Source organism: Camelus ferus, chromosome 16, assembly GCF_009834535.1.
Source record: "Camelus ferus isolate YT-003-E chromosome 16, BCGSAC_Cfer_1.0, whole genome shotgun sequence".
Classification (NCBI taxonomy): Eukaryota; Metazoa; Chordata; class Mammalia; order Artiodactyla; family Camelidae; genus Camelus; species Camelus ferus.
The window spans coordinates 43,895,321-43,904,668 of record NC_045711.1 but is presented as its reverse complement, the minus strand read 5'-3'; the positions used below and the strand labels follow the sequence as shown (position 1 = coordinate 43,904,668).

Here is a 9,348-nt window from a genome sequence, read left to right as displayed (position 1 = left end):
TGGGCTCGCCCTGCTACAGATGGGAATGAATTTTATAAATGTTGCATCATGCAGTTGGGAACTAAGCTTAGGGGGCATTTTCAAGTGCTATCAGTTCTGTGTTCGATCAAAGCCTCTCTTTAATTCGTCTTTAAAACCCAAGTATGCCAAGCCAAACACACATGCATGTGCAAGGATGTGTGTTAATTCCTTCAGGACCTGCTGGTGCAGCCAGAAGTTGGTGTTTGGCCACGACATCTATGCATACATACACATATTCTTCTGTTGAGACTCCAGTGTAGGGAAATGTAAAGGATTCTCAACAGTAAATGAGTGATTTTCAGTAAATTTGTTCCTAAAGTGACCCCTGTCCAATTATGATGAAGCTCCCTCTCACCCACATCACTGCATTCAATATCCTACTACCCAGGAAACAGAAAAGACTGACCCCTGAAAATTTAGACTTCCCACTAATGTGCCACCTACTGCATACAAAATCAGCACACCAGGGAGACGATCTGGTGTTTGGGAGGGACCGCTGGGCTTTGGAATTGGACACATCTTGGTCCAAGTTACAGTTCTGCTGTATGTTAGCTCTGTGACTTCGGATAGATACGTTCACTTATCTAAGCCTCTGTTTCTTCACTTCTAAAATAGAAATAATAGGACCTACCTTACCAGGTTTATGATGATGAAGACAACATGAGCTAACTCATGGAAAGCCCCAGGCAGTGTGCCCTCACCCTAAGGGGGCTCAGTGACTGTGAATTTCTGTCCCCTTCTCCCGCCCTCTCCGGAAGCTCCCAGCAGCCTCTTTCGTTCCTCTGTCACACCCGTTGCTTCTTTCTCCTCGGGAGTAGTTGCTGGTGCAGTTAAAACTGCATCTTAGAGACCCTCTGACCCACTCTGAGTTCTTTCTTGTAGAGCCTCAAGCCACAGGCTCACAGCTCTCTTTCCTATAAACCTCTTTGAAAGCTTGCCTTTCCAAGGTCTCTGGGACATTTCTGCCCAAGCCCAATTTTTCCTTCCCCTGAATATCACAGATGTTAATTTTCTGTATCTAAAAATGTGCTGTCAAATGTATTTAATCAACTCAGGAGTCCTTTGGGGCCTTACTTGGTTCCAAAGTCACAATTCCCTTCATCACTTCCTCTAATGTCTGAGGAAGGGCTTGATCTCCAAGGTGATTTCGCTCTCTGATGTGGAAAGGACGTCAACATCACACAAATGGTAAGCTCACCATCGACCTGTTTTCTCTTCTTTTAGGGTTTCTGTGACAAACAGGTTGGGGTTTTATTTTTAGCAAATCGATGATTCCTTCTGCCTGCACACATGTCCATCTGTCTGTCTGTCTGTCTGCTGGTAAGCCCAGTCACCCCAAGTCCAAGGAAAGCTTTCTTGGCCTTGCCATCTTAAAGGCTTCACAATGAGGAAATGGTTTAAGGTCTTTGGTAATAGAGAAATGGCAATTTAGCACAATGGTCTTCAATGGCCATATTTTCTACACAAGAAGCCATGGAATCATTGGTAGTTAGCATCCTGGGTAGCAATTTTACAGAATGACACAGTATCCTCCAGTGCTGTCTTATGCCTCCTTGCCTTGGCTCATGTTATTCTCTCTGCCAAAAAATATCGTTTCTCGTTCATTCATTCATTTATTCATTCATTTGTTCAAAAATATTTATTACGTACCTGCCGTAGGGAAGGTGTCATGCTGTGTGGCAGAGATTCACTGATGGGCAAAAACAGATTCTGTCCCTTAGATGTTGTCTTAAGAGCAATAGAAATCATTGAACCACTGTAGGGAGGGCACTGGAGATGATGAGATGATTAGACGGGAAAGACCATTTTGGCAGCCAAGTGGAGAATAGATTGAAGAGGACAGGTGTGAATGTGGGGGATTTCTGCTTTTGACCATGATAGAAAAATTGGCCACTGGGCTAGCCCTCTGCCAAAAATAACTTGTGTAACTGGACTGAATACACAAGAAAGCTGCTTTCTGGCAGCAGCAATGGGCAACACAAGAGCCCGATCCCTGGGAAAACAGAGAGATTAAAAAATCATGAGGCAAGGTCTCATTTTCTCCAGTTCTCCATCTAGGGGCAATTTTCTAACTGTGATGTAGGGAGGTAGGGCTCGTATAGAACATCTTGTAGAGAGTTATCAACTCCCACGGACCTAAGGAGCTAGGGATCCGATCCGGGGACTGCTGAAGTTAATGGAAACTGTGGGGCAGGCCATCACAGAGGAGGGAGCTGTGCAGATGGGGGTCCCCAGAACTCTGTGTGGTAGGAGGGCTGGGATGCCTGTACTTAGGGCAAGACTACATAACGCTTACCAAGAGGGGCAGTCACAGGGTTGAGAGTGGAGCGGAAATACTGGAGGTCGAGCAGTTCCGGAGGTGGTGGAGTTCCAGCCCAGCCAGAGGGTTAGAGACCTTGTTAACACCTGGAAATCCAGTTAAGACACCAGAAAGGCCGTGCCTTAGGAGTAAGGGTCATGTTCTATAAAAGGGGTCAGCAAAGTATGGCTCCTACAATATATAATTTATAAGCACAACCACCTATGTTTGTAAACAAAGTATTATTGGAAAACATCCATACCCATTTGTTTACAATGGCAAAGCTGATTCTTGGCTACAGAAACCATATGGCCCACAAGCTTCTAAAATATTTATCTGCTGGGTGTATCTCTGGTAGAGTATGTGGCTAGCATGCATAAAGTCCTGGGTTCAATCCCCTGTACCTCCATTAAAGATAAATAAATAAAAACCTAATTATCTCCTACCACCCCCAAATAAAAAAGAAATAAATAGGATATTTATCTGACCCTTAAGAAAAAGGTTCCTGACCTTGGTCCTAGAGTAAGGACTACCCTAGACCTGTTCCAGTAAGACCTAAAAACAAACTTCAACAAGATCCACAGGGGACTTTGCAATTTGATTCCTATGAAGTTGGAGGAGCTTAGAAAACAACTTGACCTTTCACAGAAGGCCCCTCCCCTCAACAAAAAGCATAAAACCAAGCTTCTAAAAGTTCAAGATGATCTGCCAGAAGTTGAACAGTTTGCTGGAACATTCTTCAGAGGAAGATAACAGAATCTAGAATCACCATGTCACATCATTCTTACTGTCTAGAATACAGTAAAAAGTTACTAGACATGCATAGAGACAGGAAAGTCTAATCCATAAGCAAGTTTTAAAAAAAAAGCCTTTAGTAGAAACAGACTCCAAGAAGACCCAAATGTTGGATTTAGTACAGACTTTAAAGTACATATTATAAATGTAGCGTATTAGGGGGAAATGATCCTAATGAGTTTAATAGACTAGTCTTTGCAGATAAAAGGAAGCTAACAAGAGTGAATATGGGAAGACCAGCTGGAAGTCTACTGCCAAGGCCCTGGTGAGAGATGGTGATGATAGATTGCACTAGGATGGTAGTTATGCCTCTGGAGATACATAGATGGATTCAAAAGATTTCTATAAGGAATATTTAACAGAATTTGGTGATGGGCTAGATATGGAGAATAATGGAGTGGCATGTGTAAAGCAAAACTCTTAGATATTTTTTGGCTTGAAAAATGAGATTGTTGTGGATGCCATTCACTGAGTTGGCAAACCTTAGAGAAGTATGTTTTGGACAAATTGTGTTCAATGTTGTATTTTATCAGTTTTTCATCTCAAGAATTCTCAATTATTATTTAAGTCTCAGCTCAAATGTTCCTTTCTTCCTCAGCTCCAATTTTTTTTTAATTGAACTATGGTCGGTTACAATGTGTCAATTTCTAGTGCGCAGCATAATGTTTCAGTCATACGTATACATACATATATATGTTTTCATATTCTTTTTCATTATAGATTACTACAAGATATTGAATATAGTTCCCTGTGCTATACAGAAGAAATGTGTTTTTTTTAATCTGTTTTATATGTAGTGGTTAATATTTGCAAATCTTGAACTCCCAGTTTATCCCTTCCCACCCCCTTTCCCCCCTGGTAACCATAAGTAACCATAACTTACTGCCCGTGAGTCTGTTTCTGTTCTGTAGATGTGTTTATTAGTGTCTTCCTTTTTCTTTTTTTTTTTTTTGATATCATATGGTATCTTTATTTCTCTTTCTGGTTTACTTCACTTAGAATGATGATCTCCAGGTCCATCCATGTTGCTGTAAATTGCATTATTTTATTCTTTATTATGGCTGTGTAGTATTCCATTGTATAAACATACCACAGCTTCTTTATCCATTCATCTGTCAATGGATATTTAGGGTGTTTCCATGTCTTGGTTATTGTATATAGTTCAGCTCTAATATTCTTCCTCCCACCAGGCAGAATTGTTCACTCTCAGTGTTCCCATAATACCCTGATAAGGTTCTTGTTATGGGCCATTATTCTCTTTCATAACATCTATCCACACCTAGACAGTCTAGGTGATAGTCTAGATCATGAGCTTCCTGATTGGCAGGGACCGGGCCATGGTCATCTTCCTACTCTTGACTATTAGCAATGTACTTAGCACATAGTAGGTATCAAGTTGATGTTACAAGAACAAATAAATGAATGAGTGAGTGAATGAAATGAGTTTCTTATATGATTTCATTCCCTGAGGCTTGTGATGGGAAACCATTTCTGAGATGAAGGGCAAGGGTTTGGGAATCAGACAGAACGGAGACCTAACTTTCCACTTTCTTGCCAAGAAATCGAATAAATGACTTAACATTTGTAAAATGGAGACCCCAAAATGACCACTTTACAGTAAATGAGCTATTCTTGGAAAGTGCCAGCAAAGAACATGTCCCACTAAAAATGCCCGATCAACATTAGCTAACACGAGGAGGAGGAGGCAGGGGCGGATGTTGCCAAAGCAGCTAATCAAGAAGGGTGTTTGCACAGATCACCGGGAAAAGCCAATCTCAGGAAGGCCCTCCACCATCCCTCCCTCCGCTGTGCTCACACCTCTCACAGACCAAATGTGTTTGGTTGCACGTGGCATCTGCAGCGACAGGCTTATGGAAATCACTTACGGGAGCTGGGAATATGCTTAGGAGAGTGTTCTTTTTCATGTAGGTCACTGAAGGGACGATTAAAAGACAAATGATAGTTGCTTGTTAACTCACATCCAAATACCAATACACGTGCCTACAAATTCAGCAAAGTCTTGTGGGACTGTGGCATCCTCCTTACAACTATTTTGTCGGTTCTTCTGCAAATCTATCTGAGTGGGGGATGAAGCTATTGGGAAGACTTGTGGAGGCGAGCCAAGGTTGGGAGGTGGTGATGCCTGAGGGGACCCCACCGCTGGGTCAGTGCTTGGGACTGTGGTATTAAGAAAAAAAAAATTAAGCAAAGGCTTTCCCTCAAATATGACTGTAAGCAACTTCCTATTTGCACCAGCCTCACTGCCTACCAGATTGGGGTGTTTGGTGCAGCCATGAAACTTTTGGTTAGCAGAGTATATTCAGTTGTGTTTCACAAAAGTATAAAATTTTGCCAAAGCAGCTAGAAGAGGACTTGGTTCAATTTTCCTGAGTTTGGAAGTATTTAAGTAAATAATTATACTTTTGATGACCCCTACGACTACAAGATCACAGCGACTAGATCCAACTCTCAGATCTTCCCACTGGCTCAGTCCCAGGCCACGATGAATGGAGAGGCAGCCACGCCTGCGCTCCGTCAGCACTCTGAAACTCCAGAGCACCCCTGCCTCACGCTCTCTGCCCCTCCAGGAGCTTCAGTTATTCAGGTGATTGTGCAATTGTTTCCCAGTGATGTCCCCTGTCCCCAAGTCTCTGGTGCAAGCTCAAGGCTGGGTGACAGTCTAAAAGTGGTACCATCCTGAAGCAGCCTCACTCCTAACCTCTGGTGATGGCCTTTACCTTCAGTTAAGCTCAACCACCTCGTGATGAAATGCCTGGAAAACCAGGGTTTCCTATCACTAAGGCATCTCCTTGTAGGCATGGGCAGCTGTCATCCTTAAAATATCCAAACACGTGTCTTTTCCATGAGGTGTTTTGAACTGTGGCCAAGAAATTCCTTCCCTCTAGCCTTCATGACACGCCTGGACTCTAGGCTTCTGGAAACACAGTGCTTTTATCTCAAGTGAATCTTGTCTTGCTCTGGCGCATGTTAGAAGTTTAATTTGGCAGAATTTAGCGACTTCCTACATCATCTCTATCCCTCGGAGATTTAGGGGAGCCTGATCAACTCCAATCAAATCAAAGCCTGTGGGACTCTTCCCGTGATCCCCGTGAACTCCTGACTGCTGACATCCTTCTGGGTTTCCTTACCTCTGCTCCTGAGCCTCATACCTGAGGTCTGACTTCCGCTCTGTGGTAACCTGAGCATAAGCCCCATCCTTTCATAGGTTTACAACACAGCCATCTGGACCAAGAATTTCATGACTTTGGTGAGTCTGCTGAGTTTGCGTGGTCACATCATATACGTCTCCAATTTCCATCATCCCTCTTTCCCCATCACCTTTCTTCTTTCCTCTTTGTATTCCCTCCTGTCATGGATAATTTTAATGTGTCAAACTGACTGGGCTAAGGAATGCCCGGGGAACTAGTAAAGCATTGTCTCTGGGTGTGTCTCTGAGGATGCTTCTGTTCTGGAAGAGATGAGCATTTGAATCATAGACTGAGTCAAGATCACCTTCACCAAGGTGGGTGGGCATCATCTAATCCACTGAGGACCCTAGTGGAACAAAGAGGCAAAGGAAAGGCAAATTCTCTCTTTTCCTACCTGAGCTGGGGCATCCATCTTCTCCTGCCCTTGGAAATCAGAACTCCTGGTTCTTAGGCCTTCGGACGTCAGGACTGACGCCAGTAGCCCCTCAGTTCTCAGGATTTTGGCTTCAGACTGGGAGTCACACCACTGGCTCCCCTGGCTCTTAGGCCTTTGGACAAAGACTAAATTATACCACCAGATCTCATGGTTCTCCAGCTCACAAATAGCAGGTTATGGAACGTCTTGACCTCCATCACTGTGTGAGCCAATTCCTATGATAATCTCCCGAGGTCTGCTTTCTCTGTTTCTCTATCTCTATCCTACTGGTTCTGTTTCTCTACAGAACTCTGACTAATACACTCCCTATATACAGTAACAAGCAAATCTTCTTGCCTCTCAAAGAACAGTTTCCTTCGTTCACACATCCCCAGCCAGTCTCACTTTCTACCCCTGCGAATGTGTTGTGATATATTCCAACTAGGAGTTCCATTCCTGAGAGATTTTGGTGTTCACTGTTAATATAATGACATATATTTTCCTTTATCTCATCAGGATTCCATTACTCCCTCCAAACTGGAGAAGGGGTGCCTTCCAAGCCCCATTCACCCACTCAGCAGCACACCTAACACATAGCCTGGGGAGAGCTCCAGTCTAACTTGGGGAATTGTGGATTAGGTAACCGAGCCCATTCTGTTCCTCCCCCCCCAGCAACCTTCAGAGACATCTGGAACGAGTGTGAAACGCACTGCGAAGAAAGAACGAGGATAAAGCACTTAAGGCATAGACACTGGAGCTAGACAGACCTGGATGTGATTTTTCAATCTGTCTCTTGCTGATCATCTGAGCAATGGAGATAGTAACAGCTAGCTCACAGAGTCCTTGAGGGCATTAGGATAAGAAGGTATTTAAAACCCCCAGCCCCCCCTTGACATGTAGTAGGCTCCTTATCTTTCTTCCCCTTCCTTCATGGTCAACAGTGGCTGCTGTACATTTCAGATATGTTTCAGTCTCAAAAGTTCCACTGACAGTCACTTCTTGGTAAAGCAAGGTCAGAAATGTCACCCAACCTCACTTCCCACTAGCTCCGTCCCTGGCTAGCCTCAGGCATGGCGTCCTCCCTGGTGATGGGGAATGTATGTCCCTTCTGGTGGTGCTTCCTCTGCTCAGGCAGGTTGGTCATCCCTTCCTTTCAGACTCACCTCCATTGTCCATCAACTCCTTCCACACAAAGCACAGGAGATGGAGAATCCATGTGGAAGTGTTCCCAGCTACAGAAACTAGAAGGATTCCGTGTATTAGGCTGTGGTCTTTGAACGGGCAGCCCCAGGCCAGTTCACATCTTTCCACCTACTCTTCCCACTTCCTGGAATGTCATCTCCCCTAAGCTTGTCTTATCTACAAGGCTGTTCATTTTACATCATCAGTCCAGGTTTCCACAGCCACTCCTTTCAGCTGATCCTCACCCATCACACACACACACACACACATGCACACACATGCGCGCACGGTCATGCTACATGGTTTAAACAGTAAGCTCACTTAGGATGGAGACTCTGCATCATTTTTGTGTAGAATCAGACTAACCCAAATAACAGTGCCTCCAACTAAAGCCATTTTCCAAACAAGACAATTCCACCCTTAGGAAACTCTCCAAGGCACTTGAAAGCATCAGCCTCCAATTTGCTAAGTATTTCCTCCGGCACAGTCCCCTTGGGTCTTCATGGCCACCCATATATAATTCTGCCCCCAGCCCTTATTGCCTGCCAGCACTGCCACCCAGTTTATCTATTACTGCGTGGCTCTGCACTTCTGGCTGCTTGCCTTGTGCTTGGAAAGAGAATTCAACTGCAGAACAAAAAAGAAAGGACTCGGGTTCACTCCCACCTGCTTCCTGCAGAACAAGAAGAAGAACCATCCATTGGATGCTTCTTATTTAAGCTTCACAAGCACATTGGAGACATGAGGACAAGTTATTTTATCTCTCTTAGCCTAAGTTTCTCTGTCACCAAAATAATAATAATAATAATAATAATAATAATAATAATAATAATAATAATAATAATAATAATAATAATAAAATAAAAAATCTACTAGTTCATAATATGGCGAGAATTACTTGGGCTAAACATAGAAAGCACAGAGTTTCATGCCTGGTACATGGAAAGAACACAATAAAGTTTAGCTCGTAAGAAAGGCTCTTTCTCCCCCCACACCCCCTAATTGGGGGTGTAAGAGGTTAAGAGTTTTTCCTGCCTCCCTTTGCAAGCCTCCCAGGGCAGGCTCACCCCTCACTAAGTTGTGATTTTGTTGTCTTGGGCCTCTGAAGGCTCTGAGACGAGAAGAATTTCATTGGTGGTTGTTATTATGCCTTATTATTCTATAGCCCACTTAAGCCTCATATTCAGTTCCCGCCTGTTCTTACGCCAGCCCAGCTCTGTCTCCACTCATCCTCTTGGCATCACCTCCACTGCCCCAGAGGAGCCCCTCGCCCTGCGGGTCACGTGCAGTGCATCTGCTGCGTTGATCTGGGGCTCCCCTGAGAGAACCCCAGTTCCACCAGGACCATTGCCACTCCAGGGTAGGGGGCCGGGTGGGCGGAGCTCTAGGAATCCCTTTCTTCTGAACAGCCCCAGCCCTAAAGAACA

At 44.1% G+C, this 9,348-nt stretch overlaps 1 protein-coding gene across 1 annotated transcript in view; it reads left to right on the top strand.

Annotated features, from left to right (window-relative positions):
* Window positions 1-9,348, top strand: part of ASIC2 (acid sensing ion channel subunit 2) — a 924,670-nt gene that overhangs the window by 440,234 nt on the left and 475,088 nt on the right.